Source organism: Triticum urartu, chromosome 1 (genome assembly GCF_003073215.2).
Source record: "Triticum urartu cultivar G1812 chromosome 1, Tu2.1, whole genome shotgun sequence".
Taxonomy (NCBI): Eukaryota; Viridiplantae; Streptophyta; class Magnoliopsida; order Poales; family Poaceae; genus Triticum; species Triticum urartu.
Genome location: NC_053022.1, coordinates 84,372,855 through 84,382,081, shown reverse-complemented (window position 1 = coordinate 84,382,081; position 9,227 = coordinate 84,372,855).

Below are 9,227 nucleotides of genomic sequence, written 5' to 3'. Positions count from 1 at the left end.
GACGGTGATACGGAGCACTCGATCTTGGAGCTTGAGACGAAGTCTTGTTCTGAAAGTCAGGGTTGGGTGGGTGGGAAGAACCACTGCCACCTTTGCTCTTCTGCTGATATGGCTAACGGAACGGAGGAGGAGGAAGCCAAAACTTCTGCTGCTTGGCCACTTGAGTAGAGGAAGAAGGAGTAACATCTCTGACTCGCTTCTTGGAATCATCACACCTCAACTGAGCAGCCTCTTGCTTCAGTGCCATGTTGTAGAACTCATCGTATCTCAAGGGCTCAAAGAGAACAAGAGCTAGATGAATTTCTTCTCTGAGACCACCCCTGAACTGATATATCATGCTCTTCTCATCAGGCACGTCCTGCTTGGCAAAGCGGGCGAGCTTCTGAAACAACTTGTTGTAGTCATAGACAGACAAAGAGCCTTGCTTCAGATTGCGGAATTCCTCACGCTTGCTTTCAACCACACTCTGCGGAATATGATGAGCTCGGAAATCTCGACAGAAATCATCCCAAGTGATAACACGTCCACATCTGGAGTCCTTGTACTGCTGGAACCATTCTGCAGCTTGATCTTTGAGTTGGAAGGAAGCGAACTTAAGAAAGTCCTCAGGCCTGATGTTACTGCACTCGAAATGCTTACACAGATCCACAAGCCAATCGTCAGCATCGGTTGCCTCAACACAATTGCTGAAAGTCTTTGGCCCATTAGCAAGGAACTGGTTGAGTGTAGCAAAGTGACTCTGATTGCTGCCTTGATTCCCTTGACTGCCTTGATTGCGCTCTTGGAGAATTTGCATGATCAGCTGTGTGTTTGCATTGGTTGCGGCCATCACAGCTTGCCATGCCTCTGGAGGAGGTGGAGGTGGTGGCGGATCTTGATTCTGGTTCTGACTGGTGCTCTTAGCGGGAGCCATCCTGAAGAGGTTGTCCACCGTTAGCACATAGACAGATAAATGAAGCTGAAACCAACGGAATGAAAATTGCAACATATAGTCTTCACATCCGAACAAAAATGAACGAATGCATTCCTCTTCAAATGGTCACATATCCATAAATTGAGAAGCCACGTAGAATTAAGGTAGAGAAATAAATCAACAAGGTACGGATCAAGAACGAATAATCGGTAAGAAATCCCAATCTCAAACCAATATCCATAGAAGAAAAACTAGAGCTACTAGAATTCCCACCTATGAAACTCCCGAACCTTTCCGGTTATGCAATCAGGTGTTGGGGATACAGGGGAAGCATAATATCTCACCCAAACTAGCAAATCCTACATCCAGCTGTATCCATCCTTCAACACATAACCAAGAAACCTTCGGAAACCATCTACCTCAACCTTCGAAAAGCATCCGTTATACAAGTTATGGCGATACTCCCGAACTCCCGCCCCAGTACTGGGTGGCGTCGAGGTTATCTCACCAACGAACTGCATAAAAGAGATTTTCGATGTCGGCGTACTAAACTCAGGTATTCCAGAACTGCAACGATAAAATTATGATGACAACACCTCAGAGCTCAACTCCCCGGGACACTTCCACTAAACCCCTGACAGGAGGCACCAAGACAATGTTCTCATCATAAAACCATCGGAACGATTCCAAGATACCCGCGTGATCCAAAAAAAATTTTTAGTGAAATTTGAGAAGAGAAGAGTCAAAACTCTACGTCGGGATGCCTTACCAGAGCGATGAGGAGACTGGGAAGTAAAAAGAATTCCTAATCTCTCCGATATATAATTCCTAAAAGACTCAAAACATTTTTCTAGACACAACTCGGCCGCTATAAACGATCAAGCAATGGGGCTCCTAAGGTCGGGGAAGGCTCTGATTACCAACTTGTCACACCCTCGATGTGACTATAGCTCCCACGTGTCGAGGCATGACTTAGAGACATAATCGCATTGAAGGCATATGTCGCAAGTTAGGCAATCTTCACAACATCCCATGTAATATAAATAATAAAGGGGAGATAACATAGTTGGCTTACACTCGCCACGTCAATCAAGTACATAAATAACATTACATCATCCAAACACTCATGGCCCGACTACGGCGCCAAAATAAAAGAGAACCCAACATGCGACAACGGTCCCAATCACCCCCAACTGGGCGCCACTACTGATCATCGGGAAAGGAAACATAGTAACATTGAGAGTCTTCGTCGAACTCCCACTTGAGCTCATACGCGTCTCCTGGAGCGGAATCATCAGGCCCTGCATCTGGTGTAATAGTAATCTGTGAGCCACAGGGACTCAGCAATCTCGCACCCTCGCGATCAAGACTATTTAAGCTTATAGGTAAGGCAAGGTAAAATATGAGTGGAGGAGCAGCAAGCGACTAGCAAATATGGTGGCTAACTTATTCGCAAAGGAGAGCGAGAAGAGGAGGCAAAGCACGAGCGAGAAACTAGAGAGCAACCTGCGCAAACATTACTCCAACACCGTGTCCACTTCCCGGACTCCGCCAAGAAGAGGCCATCACGGTAACACACTCAGTTGATTCATTTTAATTAATTAAGGTTCGAGTTGTCTACAACCGGACATTAACAAATTCCCATCTGCCCATAACCGCGGGCACGGCTTTCGAAAGTTCAATCCCTGCAGGGGAGTCCCAACTTAGCCCATGACAAGCTCTCACGGTCAACGAAGGAATAGACCTCCTCCCAAGACGTTCCGATCAGACTCGGTATCTCGGTAATTCAAGACACTTCAACAGGTTAAAACAAGACCAGCAACACCGCCCGAATGTGCCGACAAATCCCGATAGGAGCTGCACATATCTCTTTCTCAGGGCACACTCAGATGAGACATCCTACGAGTAAAACCAACCCTCAAGTTGCACCGAGGTGGCCCCGCAATCTACTTGGTCGGACCAACACTCAGAGGAGCACTGGCCCGGGGGGGGGGGTTAAATAAGATGACCCTCGGGCTCCGGAAACCCAAGGGAAAAAGAGGCTAGGTGGAAAATGGTAAGACCAATGTTGGGCATTGCTGGAAAAGCTTTAATCAAGGCGAAATAGCAAGGGGTTCCCATTATAACCCAACCGCGTAAGGAACGCAAAAAAAATCCGGGAACATAACACCGATATGACGGAAACTAGGGCGGCAAGAGTGGAACAAAACATTAGGCGAGAGGCCGAGCCTTCCACCCTTTACCAAGTATATAGATGAATTAAGATGACATAGCAATATAATGATATCCCAACAAGTAAATAAATGTTCCAACAAGGAACGACCTTCAATCTTCACCTGCAACTAGCAACGCTATAAGAGGGGCTGAGCAAAGCGGTAACATAGCCAATCAACGGTTTGCTAGGACAATGGTGGGTTAGAGGTTTGACATGGCAATTTGGGAGGCTTGCAAGCAAGTGGTAGGCATCGTAGCATTGGCATAGCAAAAGAGCGAGCAAACTAGCATAGCAAAGATAATAGTGATTTGAGGGTATGATCATCTTGCCTGCATAGTTGTCAGAGTTGACTGGATCCTCGAAATCAAACTCAGCGGGCTCCTCGTTAGCGAACTCGTCTCCCGGCTCTACCCAAACAAGACAAACAAGCAACAAGGATACAATCAACCGCGTGCAAACTCAAACAACACGATGCAAAGATGATATGCTATGCGGGATGCGATGCGGGATGCAAAATGCAAGATATGACAGGAAATGCATGAACCTGGCCTCAACTTGGAAATCCAAGTGTTCCACTGGAAAGATGAGATTAAATCGCTTGAAAACGATATAAAGAACGCCGGAATCGGAGTTACGGTTTGGAAATGGCAAGCGATTCAAAAATGACACCGGTCTGCGATTTACAGCAAGTAGGCATCTAAATGCAATGAAATGAACATGCTACAGCACCCAAACATGACAACAAAATGCATGGAAGGGATGCACACAAGATGCTTAACAAAAGTCTAGCACTGAGCTACGGCCAAATCATCCATTAACAGGGTTCAAACAAGCATGGCAAAAATGCAAATGATAACAGGTTTCAGACTTAGTGAAATTAACACAAGTCTGGAATTTAACATCAGGTAGCACAGGAGCATGAAAACTATATGCTACAGGAACTTAACATGGCAAAGTAAAGCATGGCATGAAGATACTCAAAGAGCTTAACAAAAGTCCCTTAGTGACCTTGAGCCAAAAGGGATCAGAAAATACAATTGCAAGGCATGTGAACATGGCAAAAACATAATCAGATTACAGACTTAGTGAAAAACTGGAGCATGCAAATTGTTAACGAGTAGGCATGTTTACGAGCTCGATGCACTCACTACAGAGCATGGAATGACAAAATAAGCATACACCCATCAAGAATACATGGCATAGAAGCTAGACATGGCAAGAACAACAACATAGCATGCACGTATCAATAACAACATCCTCGGCAAAATCGCTAACAAGTCAACAATCTGCCAGGATTCACGAAATAGCAAAAGTAGAGCTCGATTGACTCAAGTTAGGGTGCTCCATAATTGCAAACAAAGACATGGATGGATAGATCACCACAATATTAACAAATCATCAGTACTGATCATCCTCAAAAGAGGCACGGATCACTAGGAAACAACATGAACATATGGCATAATGACAAAATCAGGACAAGGACTTAGAGAAATTCTAAGTCCCTGAAATCAGCATTAACGAATACACTACTTTGCAAGCTTGTGCTAGTCACCACACACATCACAAAAATACGTGGTAAGCACCTCTGTAAAGATGGCATGGCATATAACAAAACTCATGTAGAGCTCAGGATCATATCATGCACACATTAATCATGGCAAAAAATGACAAATAGCTATTTGATGAAACAGATCTGAAAATTTTATCACATAGCCCTCTTCCAACAGCATTTCGGGCATCAAGATGAGCTCAAAAGAAAATGATGCAATGAGATGAAATGATGTACTCTCTGAGATGAACATTTTGATATGCTACATGCACAAATCGGAGCTACGGATGCAGAGTTATAACATTCCAAAGTTGCAAGAAAATTAGGGTTTCGGGGCAAAAGTCAACCCTTCGTCCCAGATCCAGATCTGGCGCGGATTTCGAGGATCGACGGAAAACTTCGCCGGAACAGTGGACGACGGCGGCCGGAGTGGTACTTGGCTCCGGAGTTGGCCGGAGTTCGTCGTGGAACTTGGAGACCCGGCCGGAGGAGGAGATGACGGAGAGGCTCGCCGCGGTGGTGGCTCCGAGCGGCGCTGTTAGGCGCAGCGGGGTGGCGGCTGACGGGTTCCGGTGAGGGGCCGGCGATGGGGCGGCGTGGCGGCGAAGTGGCGTCGGGCGGAGGAAGGCGGCGGCTCGGGCGCCGCGGAGGAGGAGGACGAAGGCGTGCGGGCAGGGCGGCTCGCGGGGAGGGTCAGCCTCGGGCCCGGCGGGCTTTGGCGGCGGCGGATGGCGGGAAGCCACGTGGCAGGCGGCGATAGGTCGGGCGGCGGCAGGGCGGACGTTGTCCGGCGGCGGAGAGGGGATTTTAGCTAGGGTTAGGGTAGAATGACCCGAAAATTTCGGGGAAGGTCTTTAAATAGGGGTACAGGGAGCTAGGAAGCTCCAAATGGAGTGCGGTTTTTGGCCACGTGATCGCGATCGAATACTCTAGACGATGGATGGGTTTTAGGTGGTTTTTGGGCCAGTTTAGAAGGGCGTTGGGCTGCAACACACACGAGGCCTTTTCGATCCCTCGATTAACCGTTGGAGTATCAAGCGAAGTCCAAATGGCACGAAACTTGATAGGTGGTCTACCGGTAGTAAACCAAGGCCACATGGCAAGTCTCAGTCCAATCCGAAATCGTTTAACACCCGCACATGAAAAGAGGTAGAAAGGGACACCGGGTGACATAGGAGCGCCGGAATGCAAAACTGACAACGGGGAAAATGCTCGGATGCATGAGACGAACACGTATGCAAATACAATGACATGATGACATGGTATGAGATGCATGACAAAGACAAAAACACACGGAGACAAAAACCCGACAACGATGAAATAGAATAACTTAGCCCCGGAAACGGCAAGAGTTGGGATACATATAAGGTACATTACATCCGGGGTGTTACAATACTCCACCACTACGAAAGGATCTCGTCCGGAGATCTAGGACTGGAAAAACTCCGGGTACTCAGAACGGAGGTGATCCTCGCGTTCCCAGGTGGCTTCACGGTCGGAATGATGTGACCACTTGACTTTGAGGATTTTGATAGACTTGTTGCGAGTCTTGCGCTCAGTTTCTTCAAGAATAGCAATGGGGTGCTCACGATAAGACAGGTCTTCTTGGAGATCAATGTCTTCGAAGTTGACGGTGCGGTCAGGGGTCTTGAAGCACTTGCAGAGTTGAGAGACATGAAACATGTCATGCACGTTTGCAAAGTTGGAGGGAAGCTCAAGTTGATAGGCGAGATCGCCTCTCTTGCTGACGATCTTGAAAGGACCCACGTATCTAGGGGCAAGCTTCCCTTTGATACCGAAGCGACGAGTACCTTTCATTGGAGAGACGCAGAGGTAGACATGGTCTCCGATCTCGAAAGCCAAATCACGATGCTTACTATGATAGTAGCTCTTCTAGCACGATTGCACTTCTTTGAGGTTATCACGAATGACTTTGCACATCTCTTCTGCCTCTGTGATCAAGCCATTTCCAAGAAGTTGACGTTCACCAGTCTCTGACCAGTTAAGAGGAGTATGGCACTTCCTGCCATAGAGAATTTCAAATGGGGCCTTGCCCGAACTCGCTTGGAAGCTGTTGTTGTAGGAGAACTCGGCATATGGAAGACAATCTTCCCACTTCATACCGAAAGAGGCAACGCAAGCCCTGAGCATATCTTCAAGAATCTGATTGACATGCTCGACTTGGCCACTAGTTTGGGGATGAAAAGCTATGCTGAAACGGTTGTTGGTGCCCATGGTCTTTTGAAAAGAATCCCAAAACTTGGAGGTAAAGATGCTGCCATGATCTGAAGATATCAACTGCGGAATGCCGTCCAGAGAGACAATCCGAGAGGTATATAGCTCTACCAATTGAGCTGCTGTGATAGATTCTTTCATAGGAAGGAAATGAGCCACTTTAGTGAGTTTGTTGATGACAACGAAGATAGCATCATTGCCACGCTTGGACTTTGGAAATCCAGTCACGAAGTCCATCTCAATGTGGTCAAACTTCCATTCTGGAATGGCAAGAGGTTGGAGGAGACTAGCTGGTCGTTGGTGTTCTACTTTCACTCTTCTGCAGACAGCACATTCATTCACGAACTGAGCAATCTCACGCTTCATTCGAGTCCACCAATACGACTGCTTGAGGTCCTGGTACATCTTTGTACTTCTAGGGTGGATGGAGAGGAGTGAATTGTGAGCCTCATTCATAATGACTTTACAAAGGTCACCTTTAGGCACAACAATGCGATCCTCGAAGAATAGAGTATCCTTGTCATCAAGGCGATAGCACTTGTACTTAGGTTGACTCTTGGCAATCCCAATCTTCACCTTCTTCACCATAGCATCAAGAAGTTGATCCTCACGAATCTGATCTTCCAAAGTAGGAGAGACTTGGAGGTTGGCGGGGAAACCTTGAGGAACAACTTGCAGATTGAGTTTTCAGAAAGCTTCACAAAGCTCGGGTTGGTAAGGCTTGAGAATCAGACTATTGCAGTAAGCCTTTCTGCTCAAAGCGTCAGCAATTACATTGGCCTTGCCTGGAGTATATTCGATACTCGGATTATACTCTTGAATCATTTCAACCCAACGAGTCTGCCTGAGGTTGAGATTAGGCTGAGTGAAGATGTACTTGAGACTCTTGTGGTCAGTGAAGATGTCCACTTTTCTTCCCAATAAGAGATGTCTCCAAGTTAAAAGAGCATGAACAACTGCCGCCAACTCGAGGTCATGAGTGGGGTAGTTCTTCTCGTTGGGCTTCAACTGGCGAGAGGTATAGGCCACAACTTTCTTCTCTTGCATCAACACTGCACCAAGATCTTGAAGAGAGGCATCACAGAAGACCTCAAACGGTTTGGATTCATCAGGAGGAGTCAAAACTAGAGCAGTGACTAATTTCTCTTTCAGGGTGTTGAAAGCGATGTCACATTCAGGAGACCAAACGTACTTCACGTGCTTCTGGAGAAGGTTGGAAAGAGGCTTCACAATCTTTGAGAAGTTCTCAACAAACCTTCGACAATAGCTTGCGAGCCCAAGGAAACTGCGGAGTTGCTTCACGTTCTGAGGTGGTTCCCAATTCACAATTGCAGACACCTTCTCAGGATTCACCGCTATGCCCTTGGCAGAAATGATATGCCCAATGTAGAGAACCTCATCGAACCAAAACTCGCACTTTGAAAACTTGGCATAGAACTGATGTTCTCTGAGCTTATCCAGCACCAAACGCAAGTGCTTGGCATGATCTTCCTTGTTCTTGGAAAAGACCAAAATGTCATCGAGGTACACCAAGACAAAGTCATTTCTGTAGGGGTTGAAGATGAAGTTCATCATGCGAGAGAATGTCGGAGGAGCGTTGACGAGGGCAAAAGACATGACGGTGTATTCATATGAACCATAGCTTGTTCTGAATGCTATCTTGGGGATATCCTCTTCACGAATTCGAATCTAGTGATAGCCCATACGGAGATCAATCTTGGAGAATACTTGAGCACCTTTGAGTTGTTCAAACAGCTCGTTGATGTTGGGAAGTGGGTACTTGTTCTTTATAGTCTTCTTGTTCAATGGACGGTAGTCAACACAGAGTCGGTCCATTCCATCCTTCTTCTTTACAAAAAGAACTCCACAACCCCACAGAGAAGAACTAGGTCGGATGAGACCCATACGCTCTTGTTCATCGAGTTGCTTCTTCAGCTCCTTCAACTCTTTGGGTCCCAGCTTGTAAGGATGTTTGCAAACAGGTTCCGTGCCAGGCTCAAGATCGATGACGAATTCAACTGGCCGGTGCGGAGGCATTCTTGGAAGCTCTTCTGGAAAGATGTCTTGATATTCGCAAACGACTGGAATTTGAGAGATGGCATCCAGCTCATCCTTCTCATTGAGAGAAAACAGTCGAATGGTATCATCCCTTGCGGCAAAGACAATTACATCCTCAGACGAATGAGTCAATTGAATCTGCCTGGCAGCACAATCAAGATGAGCCTTGTGCTTAGAAAGCCAATCCATTCCAAGAATAAGATCGATATCCGAGTCGCCAGAACAATAGGAGAAGCTAGAAATTTGTAGTCGCCCAA